This window comes from Phaseolus vulgaris, chromosome 10 (assembly GCF_000499845.2).
Source record: "Phaseolus vulgaris cultivar G19833 chromosome 10, P. vulgaris v2.0, whole genome shotgun sequence".
Taxonomy (NCBI): Eukaryota; Viridiplantae; Streptophyta; class Magnoliopsida; order Fabales; family Fabaceae; genus Phaseolus; species Phaseolus vulgaris.
In genome coordinates this window covers 10,121,599-10,128,989 of record NC_023750.2, presented here as the reverse complement: position 1 = coordinate 10,128,989, position 7,391 = coordinate 10,121,599, and positions in this window count along the sequence as shown.

Here is a 7,391-nt window from a genome sequence, read left to right as displayed (position 1 = left end):
TAATCAATTTTTAATAATTTATTATTACATATATATTTAATTTACATTACATATATTTCATGAAATTAGGTTGATTGTATTTTATATTAATCTCTGCATATATATTTGATTATGGTTGATTGCCACTTTCATTTCGGGTAAATCGAAGACCAATATGAAATATTGTCAAAATTTTGAAAAATTTAAGAAATATTGATAGAAATCATTTAGTCTCGAAACTTTTGGTTAAGAAGATACAGGGACATCGAGCTTTATTGGAGAGGAACACTCATAAATTGAAGATTCTTTTTCTTCTTCTTAGTCTTGTAAATTTTGTAGAGTAGTTGAAAATTATTTTGGACCTTGTATTTTGGGTCAAGTAAAGTAGGGTGTAAATAGAAAAAAAGAGTATAGTGTAAATAGAAAATATAGTAGAGTGTACAATAGGAAAATAGACAAAGATGACATGAAGGTCGAGATGTCCTTTCCTCAGTGGAGAGGATTTTCCTCCAATGAACGCCAATAAAGATGTACGCCAATAAAGAGGTGACACTTGTCACACTCTAATCTGAGAAAGTTTCTTCTCTTCTAAATAGGAGTCTCTCGTACATGTATTTTTAACTTTGATTTGAGTAAAGAATTGTTGTCCAATTTTTTAGACAATTCAACTTGTCAAGGTTCTCTCTAGAATTATCTTTTTGCTAAACAAATTTCTAGACTCCTCCTAGTAGTGTTGCCCAACCTAACGGTAGAAACTAAGTGTTAGTCTAACCTCACTTAGATTTCACTCATAATTTCCATTTCTTCTTGGAATTTTCTATAGTTCTTACATGATTCTACTATCATTCATCTTTCGTTGAAGAAATTCAAATTAAAAACATTGAAAAAGAAGATCTACACATGAGCATGCAAGATCGGATTGCATCAAATGTTGTTTAAAAGTTATGTACTAATGAACTAGAAAAAGTAAATCTTTTTTAATGAGATATGGTCACACCTTTGTTTGCAAAATTGAATTTTGCATGCATTTAAACAAGGTTTAAATTATTGTAATGTTTACAAAATGTACATACATATTGAGATTGAATTAATTCAGCACACATTAGTATGCTCTCAATGCAAGTCTCACTCATAGCTACTTGTGATGTTTTTGACTAATGCATGGTTCTGCTTATTCCCCAAGAAACCCTCACATATCTCAAACAGATAGTGAATTGGTAATTAACATCAATTTATGTACTTACATTCTTTAGGTGCCCCGTAACCATTTTTTTTTTCTTATTAGTGCATACTCTGGATCTAACATTTTGAAGGGTATATCAAGTGCAAGATCACAAAAACTAACATGATTGCATATCAAAGTTATTAATTTCAAAGAAATATACATTGTTTTCTTATTTTTGTTTGTCAATTAAATGTGTTTTAGATTGGTATTGAATATTCAAACTAGAGGGTATTGATTATGATTATTATATAATGCAATGGATGACAACTATTGTACAAGTTCATATTGAAAAAAATTGAGACCAAACAATTATTTAACTAATTCATTATTAATAAACTATGCCTAGTGTATGAATTAATTTTAAATTATTGTTTTTTACAACATTTCATGTATGTTTAGTCTTTTAATTCTAAATCCATTATAACTACTTTAGATTTATGTGAACAACTTATTTTATCAATGCATCACATTAAGTTAAATGATATTACAATACTTTTGTAGAATTTACCTTTCACTTATAAATTTTATGTTTAAAACTTAACATTTATAATATTTTTTTTATGAGGATTATATATATATATATATATATATATACATTATTGGTTATGACTTGTACATTAGATTGCTTTCAAAAATATAAAAGAAATGTCAAACGACGAAAGTTTATTTCCCAATCGTTGTCATATACTCCCAAAACAATGACAATTTTCTCATAATCATCCTAATATGTTAATATGTTAGCCTATAAATTTTTATTATGGACATTTATGATGCATTCATGACTACATTTTTATATTTTTATTTATAATTGTTGTTATTATGCATATATGATGACAAAATCATCACCTTATAACACTCACATTATAAAAACAATCACCTCTTTCACTAACACTACATTAGAAACCATTATTATCTTTTTTTTAACCATTATTAGTAATTTTATTTTCCTAAAAAAATTACAAAGGGCCTCTTTTCTAGTAGTAATTAATAAATGATTCTAGTAGTAATTAATAAATGAGATATATTTTAGCAGTTTCTTCCTGCACTCCCACGTTTTTCTTTCTACAACCCCACACTTTTATGCAAAGACTAAATCACCCTTATTAGTTTTTAAAATTCTAGAAATATCCTTAACATAAAAAAAAAAACCTAAAGAGGTGCAGGCAAGGATGCTCTCAGATTACGCAACTCGTGTCTTTCATGTTTTACCAGCAGCGGCACCTCCAAATCATTCTCCTTTCAATCTCACATTTTTTGTTGGTGATTTAGAGTGCTCTTGACAAAGGTAAGTAAATTTCTTTGCTTTCAGATCTGCACATCCGTTTTTTTTATGGATTTTTGTTTCCGTAAGTGCTTTCTCACATTCCAAATTATAGAATCCAGTAGAATTTTGGAACACAAAATACGGTAAAATCCCGGATTTATGCTTTCGATAAAATCCCATATTTGTGGTTCTAGGAATATTCCAGGTTTGTGGATCCGAGAAGGTTCCGAATTTGTGGATCCGGATTTGTGTTTTTATGGTCATCCTTTCTTCAACATATATAACTTCATCCTAAGACTTTTTCTATCTTCGAATGTTAAGTGTTCTAGTGGGATATAAATATGATGGAAGTTACAATTTAAATATGATGGAAGTTACAATATAATATGAATATATACAACTCAAACATCCAATCTATTCCAAAATGCATTTTATTTAATTGGACCATATCAAATGCAACGTCCCACACCATTACTATTTTTGGTTAAGCTCTTACATGAAGATTTGAATCTATGATGTGATCTTAGATACAATATTTAAATCTCTTTCACGTCACCGCTATTACTCAATTATATCCTAATTTTATTACTTCACAAATTATTATATTTAATTGAATGTTTGTTGAGAATGTTATTTTATTCTGATTTAAATATTCTTTTATTCTTCTGGATTTCGTATATGATTTGCAATGAGCTTCTTTTTTTTTCTTTTAATATTTTTTTTGGTCTATTTAGTTTATTTATATTTGTTTATACAATGCTTTTTTCTCTCTCTCTTTTGATTTCAATAGAATTTTATATTTGTTGTTTCGTGTTTATATTGGTTCAACATCTTATTCATTAGTTTTTAATTTGGTTTAACTTGAATGGTGTAATTGAACAGAAATGGTGAAGACTAGGGGAGGAGGTTCACAAGGTGATCGTCTACATCCCACAGCCTCTGTAAGAAGAAGAAAAAGAAGACATGTTAATGAAGATGAAGAACATGTTGAACATGAAGATGCAGAACATGTTGAACCTGAAGATGCAGAACATGTTGAACCTGGAAAAGCTGAACCCCAAATGGAGGTGGAGGATGAAGACGCACCTGAACTAAAAGGTGAAGGTTATCTTGGAGGTCCACGAGATGGGACACTGTTGACAGGTTATGAAGACCATGTGGTCATGCAATTATGAATGGTGTGGTAAGTAAATATGTTGTATTATGATACTTGTTCACTGTTAATTTGATATGATTTTCGTTCATTAAATTGTATATTTTATATGATTTTGGTTGGTTAAATTAGGATTGAGGAGAGTTAAAATTGGTGTCTCATGATCGAAAAATGAATAAGATGGGTGCTCCTCATCCTCGGATACTACCTACAATGGAGTTGTCAAGTTTAGTTGGACTTATTGGGGCAAGCTATGACACGATAAACAAAGGATTGTTGTGTGCCTTTGTAGAAAGGTGGCACCCCGAGACAAATTCATTTCATCTTCCTGTAGGTGAGTTGACCATCACATTGGATGATGTGTCAAATTTGTTGCACCTCCCAATTATCGGACAATTTTACACGTACCTGAGCTTGGATGCAGTTGCGGCGACTGATTTGCTTGTTGATTCACTTCGTGTAGATCGAGGAGTAGCAGCTGCTGAGACTCGTCATTGTCGGGGTGGACATGTGCCTCTAAGCTAGTTGAGGGAGATGTATGAGGGTGCATGTACCAGGAGACAATCACTACAAGAAAAATTGGAATTACATACAGTCAAAATCCGTATGTAAGACCCAAAATCCGTATATAAAACAGGTTTACATACGGATTTTTATCCGTATGTAATTACATACGGATTTATCCAGGCAGTTCCACCTATCACTTTATTGTGAAACATTAGATTGGTCCGTTCTGCCATAAGTACCTCCCTATTCCACTCAGTGGGATTGATTCAGTTCAACAATGGGTTTGAGTCAATGATTGAAAAACTGCCTTTTCTTTATCTTAATTTGTGTATAAATTGAAAAAGTTAAAAACTAGGCTCCTTGTAAAATCATGAAGACCTGAATTTACACCGGTATCATCAATTTGTTTATCTTAGATACAACCGTCTATATGATTAGATATCATATGAATAGGCCCGGCAAAAACCTTGTACAGCTTCTTCGATTTCTCGATAAAAAGAAATATGACCTACATTGGTTCGAATGTATATAGAACGCATTTGTTTTTTTATACTTCTTACTACTAGATAATGCCCATAAATTTCATGATAGGTACCTAAAGATTCATAGTGAACTTCGATAGGAACTTCTCTTGACGAAATAATGCGTAGATCTAGTCGCCACCGGAGCCACAAAGGACTATCGAAGGTTATTCTTTTCTGTTGATAAGCTCCAATTGCATCATAGGAATTACAAAAAAAAGGTTCTTTTTTTTCGTATACTTATAGTTATTATTTGGAATTCTTTCATTTTTCAAATTTCTGCAATTCCGTGGATTATACCTATTTGAATAAATACCTCGACGATTCCCACTCGTTAATATGTAAAGTCCAATAAGCATATCTTGAGTTGGTACGGAAATTGGATCCGCGATAGCTGGAGACAAGAGGTTCGTATGAGAAAACATAAGTAAACGAGCTTCTGCTTGAGCTTCTAAAGATAAAGGCACATGAACAGCCATTTGATCGCCATCAAAGTCTGCATTGAATCCCTTACAAACTAATGGATGCAAACAAATAGCACGCCCCTCTACTAAAATGGGTTGGAATGCCTGTATACCTAATCTATGCAGAGTAGGTGCTCTATTTAGCAATACGGGATGTCCCTGCATAACTTCTTGAAGTATTTCCCATACAATCGGTTCTTTTTGCCGAATTTTACTCTTAGCAATTCCTATGTTCGAAGCAAAATGTTTTCGAATTAGACCACGAATTAGAAATGTCTGGAAAAGTTCTATTGCTATTTCGCCGGGCAATCCACATCTATGTAATGAAAGTGATGGACCTACAATAATGACAGAACGACCCGAATAATCAACTCGTTTCCCAAGTAGGGTCTCGCGAAATCTTCCCTCTTTGCCCTCGATTATATCAGAAAATGATTTGTAAACCTTATTATGACCGTCCCTCATCGGCTGTCCGCGGATTCCATTATCAAGAAGTGTATCCACGGCTTCTTGTACCAATTTCTCCTGACATATTACTAATTCTCCTGGAGTAGATCTACTTGTTGTTAATAGATCGATAAGAGTATTATTCCGATAGATAACTCTTCTATATAATTCATTAATATCCGAGCTCATTAATTTACCCCCATCTACTTGAATAATCGGTCTCAATTCGGGAGGAAGAACTGGTAAGAGACATAAAACCATCCATTCTGGTTCTATATTTGTTCGGATAAAATGCTTAGCTAATTCTATACGTCGAACCAAAAAATTCTTTCTTCTTCCAACTTTTCGATCTTCCCATTCGTTTTCATTGTCCGGGGATCCCTCTTTCCCTAATTCTTTCCATTCTATCAACGAATAATCCATAATAATTCTCAAATCCAGATCGGCTAATTGTTCTCGGATAGCAACAGCTCCGCTTGAAATTTCTCGATTTCGAAATATATCAAAACCTCGGGTAGTAAAAAAAAGTGGTATGCTGTGTTTCCAAGATTGGATTTCATATTCGAATGAACCTCGTAATCGTAAGAAAGTGGGTTTTTTAACTACGGGTCTAGCAAACGAAAAATTTAGATAGGATCCAATCCAATAAGATCTCCCCCTTTGAAAATCGGACGTGAAGGTTTCCTCTCATCCGGCTCAAGTATTTATACAAAATAAAAAAAGGAAAGGTTTTTCATTTTCAAATTCTAAAAAAAAAACTCTAATCTGAAAAAAAAGGTTTACTCTTGACTCAAGTTCTCAATAAATACCAATTAACATTTCAGTGACGGATTCTTTTTTTCTTATTGATTTTCTTAATTATTTATCCAATTCTCTTTGAAGACCGAAAAGTAAGATTCTTGAGTAGTCTACCCCCCTTCGAATGCGGAATCTCCTTCAATTTATTAATGAAAAAAAAAGAAAATTAAATAAAGGAGTATTCCCAAATTCATAAGAGATTTATTTGTCTATGTATCATTGCATTTGATCTTTTAGGTCCAAACGCCGCCTCGATAGTTATGTCAGGCTGTCCTTAAGCCTATAAGCGATATATAGACTTTAGCAACCACGATATATTGACTTATTTGGAACATTATTTCAGTTCTTTATAAAAAAAAGATGGATGGAATAGCTAATTCTACAAGACAAAAGATTGATTTTTTTTCACGAGGTGGGTAGAGTTAGAAATTTCTATTTCTAATTTCATCTTTTTTTTGTTACTGAATTGACCCTAGACCAATTCCCTTTTTATTAGGGAGTATTCAATACATCCATAATTCTGAGTTTCATGTTATTCAGCCCAAGAGACATGTCAGATTCAGGGCATCCCAATTAACTGAAATGACAGTTTCTTATTTGGAATCTGTACAATAAAAATTTTGATCAAATCACACATCGCCATATACTAGACTTTCTAATTCTTTTAGAGGTTTATCTAAAAGATTTGCAATATAACTAGGAAGACGTTTCAAATACCATGCATGAGTTACTAGACATGCCAGTTTTATATAGCCCATTTGATATCTACGTATTCGAGAATCTATAAATTCTACTCCGCATTGTTCACAAAATTTTGGATCGTCCTTTTTATCTCTGATTACTCGATAATTTCCACAAGCACAAATCCCACTTTTGATAGGCCCAAAAATTCTTTCACAAAATAATCCATCTTTTTCAGGTTTATTGGTTTTATAATGAAAAGTATAGGGTTTTGTTACCTCCCCCACTATCTCTCCATTAGGTAAGATTCTTTTTGCCCAAGCACTCATTTGTTGAGGAGAAACTGATCCAA